The 14,612-nt window shown below is 40.5% G+C and overlaps 1 protein-coding gene across 5 annotated transcripts in view; it reads left to right on the top strand.

The window, feature by feature from the left end:
• The first annotated feature begins 12,455 nt into the window (after positions 1-12,455).
• RhoGAP71E (Rho GTPase activating protein at 71E) overlaps positions 12,456-14,612 on the top strand; it is a 156,097-nt gene continuing 153,940 nt past the window's right edge. For all 5 annotated transcript variants that reach the window (XM_065225231.1, XM_065225248.1, XM_065225240.1 and 2 more), the window contains exon 1: positions 12,456-12,622. The gene's annotated coding sequence lies outside the window, so the exon portion shown is untranslated. The remainder of the gene's footprint in view (positions 12,623-14,612) is intronic.

A 14,612-nucleotide genomic window follows, 5' to 3' on the forward strand; every position in this document is an offset into this window, starting at 1 on the left:
TTTAACGTCGGTCTCTGTTCCGCAATCTACTACCAATCACCGACGGACATTCACGGCAATCGAATGTGCAGGATGGCAGCTTCCGCACCTGCGTAGGATATCGCACCCATTCAAACACACATGGGCCAGGACCAACGGCTTTACTTCCCTTCCGAAGGAAGACGAGACCAGAGATATTTATGCCTCAGAAAAATCCCACCGACCTTGGCTGGGATTGAACCCAGGGGCTTATTATGGATGTCACTTCACGGTGAAAACTTGTCACTTGTCATCACGGTGAAGTGATTCCCATTTGATTTGTACGGCAATCACGGCTCTTATTATGAGTATCACTTCCTTATCACCGTGTAGTGACATCGGTAATAAGGGCCCAGACTCATTGGGGTGAGAAAACAGTCACGCTTACCACTACACCACCGCCGCCGGCTAAATAATAATGGTTTGAAAAATATTAAGAGGTACGTCTCAAGCGCCTGCTCTCAACATAATGCGAGTACTTCCATAGTGCTTAGGGGTTAATCTACGATGCTAGAAATTACTGCTACGTATGACTAGAAAAACTTGCTCATGTAAGATAGAAGATGCAATCTGATACTGTAGAACGAGGAGAAGTTAATCACAAAACCGTTCAATTTTCCTTTCTCAGCAAACTTATTTGCTCATAAGAAATTCTTCAGTATTTTATTAAGTAGTTGTTAATAGTTCTCTTGCTACGAAAATCAGGGAATTCAATGTTTGGCCTGGAAACTCAGAGCATTTTCATTAAATTCAGGGAAATATTTCTCAATCCTTATTCATAACTGCATTACAAACTATATTGATATCACCAATCATGTAGGAAAGCGAAACAGACGGCTAAGTCCAGTTTGGTCCATCTCACCAGGTTTTGTACGTAGGAAGTTATTGAAGTTTGCGGGCTTAGCATTATATTCAAATTCAAGGTTTAAAAATTGATTTTGAATCAATTGAGTTTTGACGAATTCCGGATTTATTAGTATTTTTAATATTCTAATCCTGATAGATTATCAAGGTTTCGCGCTCATGAAATTTTTTATGATTTTGAATTTTGTTTTGTTTAAGCCCCCAGTCTTAAAACAAAAACCAAGTTTGCGGGTCATTTGAGATTTATCGAACTTTGGACTTGGAAACAAATTAATTAAGATCTTGGAATATGGAAAAAAAAATTAAAGGCTCAGAGCAAAACAAACTTTTAACTCAAGATCCCGGATTTAAAAACAAAATCACGGACTTTGAAAAAATATTAAGAAGATTCCAGACATAGCAACATCTCGAACTGGGAGCAATTTCAAAGATTTTCGAACATGTAAACAAATTCAATATCTCAAATTAAGAAGAATGTTCAATCTCCTCAATTTTCCTTTTTTTATGATCCTGAACTTTGAAAAAAATATAATAATCTCAGAGGTTCTAAACTAAGAATTATTTTCAAGATTCTAAATTAAGGCATTTATAATGTTTCTTTTGAAGTCCTAGGGTTTGAAAAATTACTTTAAATATAATAAATTGAGATCAGCTTAAAAAACTCAAACCAAAATTTGAGTTGTATGACTTGAGAAAATCGATCCCGGATTTGTGCAAATTTCCAATAAAGTCATTTAATATCTAGACGCACCAAAAAACGGATGTATTTCGGAACCATCTTAATGAAATAAAAATGTTGAGTACCGTAAAACGGGGCAACATTGATAGTTTTTTGAAGTTTATTCTAAATATTTTTTACATCAATTAATGTTTCTCAAATTTTATTTTTTTTTAAATAAGTACTGACGATCCTAGAGTCAATTCGTTAGTAATATATTTAACGAAACTTATTGCATTTGCACTATTTTTTTAGTTTTGTGACTGAACATCAGTATTTTGATTTGGGGTTACTTTGATAATGCTTGTTACTGTTGAGATTATTTAACGTAGATTTTGTAACATATTAATTAAATGTTTGTTTGTTAGTAGGTTAGTAAAGTAAATAATTATAAATGTTAGTAAATGTTAATGCTAAAAATTGATAAATACTCCGGAGTAGCTAATAATAAGGACATAATTTGTTAACACACTTCACACCACAACACACACTACACAACAGCATGAAGTGAGCCAAAAAGGGAAAACAAGAGTTGCCACAGATACCGGGACTGGACACGTCAAAAAGGGAACATGAACAAAGGGTATGGCAAAAGGAGGGTCAAGCTACCGGGTAATAACTTGATAAGCGTCTTTCTTATCGAGAGCTTCGAAGCGTTAAGTTTGCTATCCTCCATAAAAAACAAATCAGAGATAAAGTTAAAGATAAAGAAGTTTATTTGAAATCACCGTTACCAAATTTGATTTGGATGTTAAATAGGAATCAGGGCCCATTATTAACCGCCTGAATTGTCCAGAAAGTTATCCGCCATTCCGGCGTGCGATTGGACTTCTAGCGCCGACGTCTGAAGGAGTGTGATCCGCCAATCCGGCGTACGATCCGTCCCTCTAGGATTCAGCGTAGGCATTACCCCGAGCCTCAAGGCAAAGGCGACATTCCCGCAATTCGAGCTTGCATCCGGCCGCATCGTGAGACACTACCCACATACACACACACAGTAAGTCGAAATAAAAGAACTAATTAAAAAGAGAGAAAGTGCTTTCAATTCCTTGATCGAACATTCTGTATATACCTACAGCCGACCCTGAAGGATCTTCTTTCATGCTCGAGCTAAAGCCACCACAAAAGAGGTTGTTGTAGAACCCACCCTCAGTGATCCCCGTTGGCTAGACCAGGGATCGAGGGCCTAGCGAAGTGTTCCGTCTGACCGCTTTTAACATGCTCGATGAATGTAGAAAAACATGCGTGAATCTCAAACAATTTAGTTAAATAAATATGAAACATTGAATGAGTATATAATCAGAAACACCATTAGCAATAATAAGACAACATTGCATTTGTGATGGCTGCATCAGAAATACATTTCATACGTGATGGTTTGAGTGCTTTTTTAAACAGACAAAAAGCAAGAAAATTGTTTTTCAATATGTTTGGCAAACATGTAACACAAACTATATAAACATTATATGCGATATCAAGGGAAACGCCCTAAGCTACAATATGGAACCGATGTTTCTAATTCAGAAAAAAAAGGTAGATAGTAAATTAAATAATTATATTCTACTATCAAAGTTATCCGCATAATCAAAGATACCCCGTTTTACGGTACCTAAAATGAAGGGCATTTATTACACTTTAAAGGAAAAATAGCGAACAAAATTATTCCGATTTGGTTTAGATGAAATCTCGAAATCTCTCTTCGAATACCACTCATCAAATTTTGGACACTCTGTTGGCTAACCTGAGCGGCCGTTTTGTTTCATCTCTGTCGCATCCCGAGCTACCCTTCCACTTTTCCTCAACTTCTGTTTGACAATTGCCCAATATTTCTCAATTGGGTGGAATTGAGGGCAGTTGGGTGGATTGATGTCCTTTTCGAAGAAATCCACCCCGTTGTCTCGATACCACTGTAGAACTTCTCCGCTGTAGTGGCAGCTTGCCAAATCAGACCAAAACTTTACAGGTCCATTGTGAGCCTTAATGTATAGAATAATACGTTTTTTCAGGCACTCCTGCTTGTACATTTTGGAATCCTTAGTCTTGTTTTTCAGGAAAACATGCTAGGGACATCACCTCGACCAGTGGCTTTATAGAACTTTTGTCCGGGAAGCCGAGGGGGGCGACACATCTAAATCTCAATTCTAGGTGCTCAACATATCTCACACTAGCGAATCAATCTTCGAAAAATTTCTTTCATTTCTCACATCTACTTGCATCGCACATCATCTTTTTGCAACAAATCTTCAGAATCGTCATCAATCTTCTTTCTATGTACTCAGCGTGCGCGCAGCTAACCACAGAAAAATACAATTTTTCCTACATCGTAGATAGAGTCGCCCCCCTCGCGGGAAGCTGCCCATATAATCCATGTTTACGTCCGTTTCGTCGTCCATGAGGATGCATCCTTCGTACTTTGTAAGAACCTTATTGTACAACTTCCGGGCACGTCTTTTGGTAACTAGATTCTGCTTCAGTGTCCTGTTTGGTTGCTTACTGGCCCGAAAAGATCGAAATCCTTCTCGCTGACGAATCTTTCTGACGGTGCTTTGGCTGGCATTGCATTTTTTGGCGATATCATAATCCGACAGCCCTGGGCTGCCCTAACCGTTCTCAACACCTTCAAATGCAGCTTCCGATTATAGTTCCACTACGACGCTTGCTATGATCCTGCCGATCGATAGTATGCCGCTCACGCAAACGTTTTAGAACACTGCACACGGCGAGGCACACGGTCTTACTTACTTACTTAAGGGTCCTGTGCACCACCAGCGGTGCAAAGGGCCAACGTGAAAGACTTCCATCCTGGGCGTCTGCTCGCTTTTGCCTTGACCTGGGCCCAGGTCAGATTCCTATCGACTTGTTTAATTTCTTTATTGAGGCTCCGCCGCCATGAGCCCCTGGGTCTGCCTCTGCTGCGATCCAGCGCTTGCTTGCAGATTTCGTTTCCACCCCGTCGAAGTGTGTGGCCGACCGACCTCCACTTTTGCTCTCGAATTTCTGTTGTTATCGGCTTCTGATGACATCGACGATGGAGCTCGGCATTCAAGATCCAGTTGTGAGGCCACCAGGCACGAATTATATACCGCAGGCATCGCTGATACACACCACGTCTCGCTGGCGTATAACAACACAGATTTCACGATCGAGTTGAAAATTCGGATTTTGGTGGGTTGATTTATCTGGTTGGATCTCCATACGTTTCGTAAACTCGCAAAGGCAGCCCTATAGCCTTCTTGATTCGTGCACGTATGTCGCTCTTGGTCCTGCCGTGCGACGCTATTTGGCTGCCAAGATATTGGAAACTTTCGACCTTCTCCACTGCTTGCCCCGCTACCATAAAGTTGGAAGGGTTGCCCGTGTTGATATCCAACGATTTGGTCTGGTTGACGTTGATGATGAGACCCGCCGCAGAGCAGCGTTCGGCTAGGTCATTGAGCTTACTCTGCATATCAGAGCGCCGTTGTGCTAGTAGAGCAACATCATCAGCCAAATCGAAGTCGTTGAGATGCTCCATGGTGATAGCATAGAGATAACTCTAAGACCACTGGGTCCCGAAGAAAATCATTATTATTTTTGGCTCACTCAGTACCAGAACAACGGTCCCAAGCAGTCCCAAGCTATTTCACTCATCCCTGCATGTTCTGCATGAATCCACACACCCCTGATGTTATCTGTCAAACTTTCATAGCGAATCAAAACAAACATAGTGTAGTAATAGAATTTCAACTAGAATAGGGTACGTTAATCGTTTGCTTGGGACCAATAGGCTACTAAAGTGGTGAGCCAATTTAAAATCGTTAGTTTCGTATTGATTGTTGGTGATAGGCTGCCAAAGCAGCCCACGGTTCGGTACACGGTCAATTGCACCTACCATGATCTCGTCGATTACGATGAGAAACAGTAGCGGTGATAGTATACATCCTTGTCTCATACCAGCGACTACCCGGATAGGGTCGGACAAGGCTCCGTTATGCAGAACTCTGCACGTGAAAGCCTCATACTGCGCTTCGATGAGGTTGACGATTTAATCCGGGACTCCCTTGCGTCTCAGGGCGCCCCACAGATTCTCGTGATTGAGACGGTCGAAAGCTTTTTCGTAGTGAATGAATACCAAATAAAGGGACTCTTGGAATTCATTGACCTGCTCCAGGATGATGCGGAGCGTGACAATATGATCCACACAAGATCTTTCGGCACAGAATTCTGCCTGCTGCCGTCGGAGAGTCGCGTCAATCTTCTCCTGTATCCGATTCAGGATAACTTTGCACAGAACTTTGAGAACAATACACAGTAACATGATGCCTCGCCAATTGTCGCACACAGTCAGATCCCCCTTCTTTGGGACCTTCACTAAGACGCCCTGCATCCAGTCGGCCGGAAAAGTCGTGGTGTCCCAGATATTACGGAATAGTTTATGCAACATTTGTGCGGATAGCATGGGGTCAGCTTTGAGCATCTCTGCTGATATGCGATCGACCCCTGGAGCCTTGTTGGATTTCATGCTTAGGATAGCTGCTTCAATCTCCTGCAGTGATGGGGCCTCGGAATTGGCGCGAGTGATGCGCCGCACCCTAGGCGGATCATGCCGAGATGTTGATGGCTGGTTGGCCGTCGAAACTTAAAGAAGTTGTTCGAAGTGCTCAAACCAGCGTTTCAGCTGGTCAGTGGGGTCGGTAAGCAATTGTCCAGTCGTGTCCTTCACTGGCATCCTCGGGATCATCCTTGCTCCACTCAGGTGTCGTGAGATATCGTAAAGGAGGCGTATATCGCCAGTGTTTGTGGCTTTCTCCCCTTCGTCGGCCAGGGAGTTCACGCACGGTCAATCTAGTCAATTTCAACGACTTCACTATTTTTGAACCTGACCTCGTTGGATTTTCCAAGATGGTGTCCAAAATTAATTTTCAGTTCGCGGCTTCCATCATGTATAGCTTTTTTTAAACAAAATTAATCATGACGATCTGAAAGAGGAAAAAAATTTCAAAACAAACTGCTATCAAAACATTCCAGATCCGACCACAAGGAGCACTGCAGTAAAATGAACAGTGCGTCCAGATATTAAATGACTCAGGCTGTGTTCCATTTGGAAATTTTTCACTTAAATTTGACACTTCGAAAATAAATTAAGATGTTTGAAAATCCCTCTGTTGTTGATCGGCCGATTTTCGAGAAAACGTCTGTCAAAGTTGATGCCTTGTCTGTCAGAAATAAGTCTGCTGGAATGGCAGGTTTGTTTGAAAATTATCCATCTGTCAAATTTAAGTGAAAATTCACCAAATAGACCTTTTTGACGTTTACTCGTCTTTCTCTCAAAGTTAGCCTCATACCCTGGACAGACTATGGCTTATATCATGTAATATAGGCTGTCTTGCAATGAGCACTCATACATAGGATTTCCAGCGAAAACTAGATGTATGAGTGCTCATTGCAAGACAGCTTATATTACATGAAATGAGCCATAGTCTGTCCAGGGTATCAGGCTGTGTTCCATTTGGTGAATTTTTACTTAAATTTGACATATGGAAATTTTTCAAATAAACCTGCTATTCCAGCAGACTTATCTCTGACAGATCAGGACTCAATTTTGACAAACACCTTTTCGAAAATCGGACGATCAACAAGAGAGGGATTTTCGAAGAGTATAATTCGACAGTGAGCATGCATAAGGGCCTATACGCGATGATCGATTCTCTTCGTCGATTTTCTCTTTTGTTAATAACTCGCTAGATTTAACGTTTCTCGGTGCGTTTGCTGTTGCTTTTGATAGCCAATACAACCTGTTACTACTCTGCATTGAACAAATTCTTGAAAATAGTTTCGCTTAGCTATAGCAATGCAAAGAGAAAATCGATGAAGAGAATCGATCATCGCGTATTCGCCCTTATGAATGCTCACTGTCGATTTTATTTTCGAAGCGTCAAATTTAAGTGAAAATTCACCAAGTGGAACACAGCCTCAATAAACTTTATTCGTACACGGTAAGAAACAAGTACCCAACGGCCAGTTCACTTTTAGTTACTTTTGAGTTTGTCTCCTTTCCTGTTGTCAAAAACGGAGGAGCAAAACCACTCGCAAAACCACCCAAAGAGGGGTAGTGAAGTGTGGGAACTCAACATTGAGTATAATTTATAATTGATGTACACTGGAGTCGCTTTTTACGCGGTTTTTTTACACGGTTTTTTTTACACGGTTTTTTTTACGCGGATTTCGGAATTTACGCGGTTTTTTTTACGCGGATTCCGGAATTTACGCGGTTTTTTTTTTACGCGGATTTTGTTTTTTTTTACGCGGATTTCAGAATTGACGCGGTATATCGCTTTTTACGCGGTTTTTTCTTACACGGTCTTTTTTTACGCGTTTTTTTTACGCGGATTTCGGAATTTACGCGGTTTTTTTTACGCGGATTCCGGAATTTACGCGGTTTTTTTTTACGCGGTTTTTTTTTACGCGGGACATATCACCCGCGTAAAAAGCGACTCCAGTGTAATATACAAATAGAAACAACTACACTACGATTAAACCCAATAAACATTTTAAGCGGAATAAGAGCTTTTTCAGGCAAAAATATGCTTTTTCAGCTATAAGATCAACCGGTGAACACGAGGGGGACGACTCTATCTACGATGCAAAAAAGATTGTGTTTTGCTGTGGCTAGCTGCGCCAACGCTGAGTAGATAGAAAGAAGATTTATGACGATTCTGAAGATTTCCTGCAAAAAATTGATGAGCGATGCAAGTAGATGCGACAAATGAAAGAAGATTGTTCGAAGATTGATTCGCTAGTGTGAGATTTGTTGACCATCTAAACTTGAGATTTAGATGTGTCGCCCCCCTCGGGTGAACACTCGTGTTGATTTCAGTTACCGTGTGGACGTAATTTGTGATTAGCCCGGGACATGGGAGGGTTAAATCTCGGATGCAATACAACCTCCACTTAAGCGCCAGGCAAGCTTTATCTTGCCGCGAAGGAGCACGTTTCTCAAACAAGAATCCCGTACCCGGCTGCGAGACCTCAGGGCGAGTCCTTAATTGTTGCCTTAACCCACGGCCGAAACTTCAATACCCGAACTTCAACGAATAATGGACCTACCAAACCAATTCAACTTCCAGGGTAGGTAGGTTTCCTTTGAAGGTTTGCCTACCCAGAGCCTATTCTACTCGTCCCGACACCGAAAACTGTAACGAACGTTCTCTCTCCACCAAACTTAAGAAGGTCATACGTCTGAGGGAACCTACGCTACATGTGGGTCATAATTATTCTTCGCTAATGTGCCAAATCAAAAAAAAGCCGCACTGGTGTAAAACTTATATAATTGGTACAACGTCCAGGCGTTCTAGTAGTAGGGTTAGTATGGTACAAATGTTGGATCGATCTTACTTGTTCTTCTTTTCTGCTACGGAATTCCGGCACCTATATTCGTCCCACGACGTCCTACGGTGTCCACGGGGCCTCCTGCGAGTGCACCTACCGACGATATCACACGTGCGAATTCAATTTTTCGGTTGGCCTCCTGTCGGCAACTAGCCGCAACGTATGTTGCTCGAGCAATGGATAGCGAGTGTGACGCTTAGGTTGCCACCTGTCGGTCACTAGGAGAGACCATGTGGTGAATGTGTGATGACAATGGTGACAGCTGTTCGAGGCGGTGATTCCCGACAATGATGGTGCAAGGTTGTGCATTATTTATGTACAGTCTAAAGAGCCTGAATTTATAAAGAGGCAACATCTTATCTATTTGACAGGTCTTCTGCTCGATTGGAATGACTTTTCCTATGACTTTGACAGACAATCGATTTTTCCAATTTTGACATGTCGTCTCTTTATAAATCCAGGCTCTTTAGTACAGTCCATATATTTGAAATGACGTTTCAAACATGTGCTGCACTCTCATTGGTGGAAAAATGGCAGCACAGCGATAAAAAAATCGATTAGTTGTTAATCGAGTAATTAAAAAATGGGACATCTCTGATTTGGGTGTGATTGTTTTGATCAAAATTTGCGCAAAATTTCATCTCTACCGAGGGGGCAGCAAAACCACAAAATTACCTCGAATACGGGGGGTATTCATTGGATGAAAGGGACCGTGAAAGAGGACACTAAAATAGAAAGTTTTTCTTCCAACAGTTTCATCTTAGTATTCATCTTTGGTTATATTACACAACCGATGGATTGACCTGGTTGCAGCAGTTTGGATGTAACACAGACAAACAGACATAACACTCGTAAGTTGTTCATCGAACAAGCATTTAACGGACAATTTAAAAGTATCGCAGTTGGTAGTACCGCCACCTGTGGCGCGCATAGTCAATTCCGTTGCATTTGACGTTTACACACTACCGCCATCTGTTCAGTGTACTACCCACCACAGTGTGCTCAACAGATGGCGGTAATGTTTTAGCGACGATGTTTTACAGTGAGAATTATTCAATGTGTTATGTCTGTTTGTCTGTGGATGTAATATTCAACAACTTTTTTTTCTGTGTACTATTATACAGTAAACAAATAGGATCATATTTTTTTTAACTTCCTGAAGTGTATTAAATTTTCCCTTGGAAGTTTCTTCCAACTTTCCCCGTAAGTTATTTTCCGGCAGGTGCCGGAAAGTTAGTTTGACTTTCCTCGGCTTCGCTCAAAATGTTCTTCTTCTTCTCCGGACAGTTTTTTTTTTTCAAATTTCCCCGGAATATTGTGCCAACTATCCTTAGAAGATGCTACCGGTTTCCACCGGAAATTTCTTTCGACATCCCTCAGAAATCTCTTTCTTCCGAATTTTTTCCCCAACTTCTCCTAGAAGTTTCTATCGACTGCCCCGTAAATCCTCTGGCTTCCGACTTTCTCCAGAAGTTACTTCCAAACTATCTTATAATGTCTCCAGGAAGCTTTTTTTTTCCAATGTCTCCACGTATTTACTTTAAACTTCTACCGGAACTATCGATCGAATTCTCCCAGAAGTCTCTTTCGTCTTCCTCTGGAAGCTTCCTCCGGAGGTTTTTCCGACTTCTATTGGATGGTATTCCTAGCTTCTTCTGACTTCCCCTTGAAATGACTACTCCTGGAATTTTCCAGTTCCGAAAGTTTGTCCGACTCTTCATAAAAATTTCATCATCCAGAAGGGTTCCTTCTTCTTTCTCTGGAAGTTTTTTTTTTTCCAGCTTCCTTCTAATTCAAACATTTCCCGAAAATTCCTTCTGATTTCTGCTGGAAGTAGATTTTCCGTTCTTAGTCCAAAAGTTCACCTTAAAAAGGCAAAAATGGAAACATATTATAAAAATAGGAAATACACACTTAATCTAGCTCGGTAAAATCTCCAACAGCCGATTACTTCGGCATTTACTTTTGCTGATATCTCTGCAAAATATCTGTTTGTTAGCTGATATCTCAGCAAAATTTTATTTGTTAGCTGAGTCTCGGCAATTGTTTTACTGAATCTCAGCAAAATAAATTGCAGAACTATACTCGGCTGTTGAAATCTCGGCGAAAAAAATTAAGTGTGTACCGATAAATACCGATTTTTTAAAACCTTTATTACCGATACCCTAATAAATAAATACCATATACGAACTGTATCCCGGATGGGTAAACTATCTCTCAAATGGTTTGGATGATATCCCGAACACGTCGTTAAGCTCTCTTTTATGAATCCTTTAAATTTGTCGAACCTCTTAACGGAATCCCTTTATGAAAAGCTTTGAGTGTGTTGTTTATTTCCTTTAAATTCCGTTATTAATTGCTTATCTTTTGACAGATATGCGTATTTCGTCTACTACTTGCAGACTTCATCAGTGCCAAGTACTCAACACCACCGCAATTATAACGGAATTTAAAGGAAATAAACCAACACACTCAAAGCTCTCTTTTATGGTTATTTTTATTAGGGTAAGCTTGGAAACTATCTGACAACGCTGAGCTGAAGAATATTGATGAATCGACAAATTAGTTTCCCAGCTTTGCAAGGGGTGGTTACCAAAATGCTGCCAGCCACAGCATGCAGGCTGGGTAACCTTTGGACAGATGTGGTGCGTAGGTGTGTGTGAGGAGGGAGCGAAATTTATTTGAGTGATCCATAAAATAGAGAGAAATATAGAATGAGAAACTCTCTCTGTTAAATCCAGGGTTGCCATTATTTCATGAATATTGAAAGTGAATACACGATGAAGACTTATGTCGTTTTCGTTTTTGCGGCGTAGCTACACCGGTGCTACACTGCCGTACACCGAAATATTTTAGGGTGTAGATATAGGATGCACCTTTGTTAACAAACAAATTGTGTTGAGCTGTCAAAGACTCGCGCTTATTCCTGCTTACACTACACCAGTGCTACACCGCAAAAACGAAAACGACATTAGTCATGGATGAAAATCAGAGGCCGAACGAAGCGATAATATATTATGTTTGTATGAGAGAGAGAGAGAGCTGTACCGCTTCCAACTTGTATGAACATGAACATGTGCCCAAATGATTGAACCATTCCACAAATAGTTTGGATGATACCTCAAACGTCGATATGCTTATTAACCATACATTGTTTTATTAGGAAAAGTCAGTCGTTTCGTCTTCCAAAATTAAGCCTCATGTTTAAAAAAATCTCAATCGAATAAATGTCATTAAGTTTGCAGATTTGGGGGTACAGGGATTCATTAAAAATCATGGAACATGAAGTTTTGATAGTTTTATCAGGAAAGAGAAAAAATATTGTGTAATTAGTCCTAATTCAGGATATATGGCAACCCTGTCAAACGAATGACGATTCTCTTCTCTAGCAATCCCTTCTTTTTCTGTTTACAACTCGCGAGTCGCGGTTTTCTCTAGCAAATCGAGCGAGCTCCGTTGGCCGCCAGTCTCCCGTTCGAACCAGCCAGTGCTGCATGTGTCTAGTGGATAGTTCTGAGATCGTTGTCGGTGGAGTGTTTCGGCCGCGCCGTGTGTGGGTTTTATATGGTGGAATATTGTAAAGCAGCAACAACAACAACAACGAACAGTAGCAGCTGGAAAGAAGAAGCAGCAGTGCAAAGACTCGAAGCAAAGGTTAGCATAAGCATAGAGCACAAGCTCCATCCGGATTCTAACTAACGGTACTGCGGTGGGCGCGCGGAGGTGGTCAATCTGGATGTCTCGTCGATCGTAGTGATTTTTGGGCGGTGAAAAAAATGTCATCGGAAATTTTTCGTCGATCTGGCTTGTGAATATTCTACGGTGGTGGTAGGCAAGGGAGTGCGGCACGAACGAAGAGGATGTTCCAGAGATTTTCCTCGCACTCTCGGTTTGAGTCAGTGTGTGTGTGTGTGTGTGTGCATGGTGGTGAAGAAAACTGCGGTTGCTTCGGGAGATTCCCTGGATGTTCGTTGGTGTGCATGAGTATTAGTGCGTGAGGTTACCAGTCCGATCCAGCTTATAGAACAATAATAACAAAATAACACCAAGGTCTGTGTACGAGTCGACAGCATAAAACTGGATTATTTTATATGGTAGATATCATGTATCTACGATATACAATAATCCAGTTTGGTACTTTTAGTATTATTTTTGTCATCGTGGACAATATCGGTCTGTTGAAGTTGCTGCAACAATGTTGATTATGACAACGAGTGAATGAAAATAATTTTTTTGACAGTTTTTGCCGTGAAGCGGAAGTGTATATCCATGTACCTAGTGCTGTTTGTGGGTTTCTTTTTCCTCTCTGGTTCGGTTGTTGGCATATTCTTATGCTGCGGGATGGTGAACATTGAGCAGTGTGCCTGTTCGTATGCGTGAGAATTATTTAGTCCGTGGCCCATTCAATTATCTGACTTGGATCTCGGATCAGCATCAGACATTCTAGGGGCTAACAAAGGGTAAGGATATAGTGAAAACTGTCTAAAGTCCTGGAATGTAAAAAAAAATGCAGTAATTAGAATTTAATCTTAGAACTACTACGCCATACCTCGATATAACGTAACTTACTTTTTCATTTCGCTACGTTATTATACGTATCGAAATTACGTTATATCGAAGCTATGCAATATTTAGGAATAATAATAAATAAATGGGTTCATAGCTACCTGAGGAGTAACGAATGCCAATTTTGTTTACCTTGTAGGTCAATTAAACTTTCATGCGTAAATTTGATTCAATGAAAAAATACTCATACATTTTGATCAATTCGACAGTGAGCATGCATAAGGGCGAATACGCGATGATCGATTCTCTTCATCGATTTTCTCATTGCATTGCTACAGCTAAGCGAAATTTTTTTTCTAGAATTTGTTCAATGCAGAGTGGTAATAGGTTGTATTGTCTATCAAAAGCAACAGCAAACGCAGCGAGAAACGTTAAATCTAGCGAGTATTAACAAAAGAGAAAATTGACGAAGAGAATCGATCATCGCGTATACGCCCTTATGCATGCTTAATGTCGAATTGTATGTTTCTTTGCAAAGATATCTTGGTGAATCAACCATAAAGGTAACAGCCGCAAAAGGCTGTCTTCAAAGAAAAGTTGTATCTTCTCTTCTATGGTTTCTAGCAGTATATGAACTTCTCATTTATTTTGCATCGCTAGGATTTAACGTTATTGAATTTGCGGATGATATAGTTAATTATAACTATTAAATCCGCTGAAAATTTGATGCAACCGTTCCAAACAGAATGCAGACGGCATTGCATGTAACTACGTTATGGTGTAAAAGGGAAGGACTACACTGAAACAAAGACCATAGTTAGGTATACTATTTTGCAGAAAACACTTATTTTCAGTATAACTACGCTTAATGCCGTTAAATCTACCATGATTTCAGTATAGTTGACTAAAAATATAATCAAATTTACTACCATTCTGTCAAAACTACTATGCTTACTCAAACGGCATAGTAGTTTTGATAGAAAAAATAGTAAAATTAAATGAATTTCGTTTCTGCACAAATCTATTGGTGGGAGTATTTAATTTAAACCATCAATATAGTATTTTTGCCAATGGATTTTGTTTCTGTGTACAAATAAAGCCATCAAAAACAACAATTGTATCTTTTACAAAAAACGAA

Source organism: Ochlerotatus camptorhynchus, unplaced genomic scaffold, assembly GCF_037179485.1.
Source record: "Ochlerotatus camptorhynchus isolate MF236.1 unplaced genomic scaffold, CSIRO-AGI_Acam_v1.1 ptg000021l, whole genome shotgun sequence".
NCBI classification, from domain to species: Eukaryota; Metazoa; Arthropoda; class Insecta; order Diptera; family Culicidae; genus Ochlerotatus; species Ochlerotatus camptorhynchus.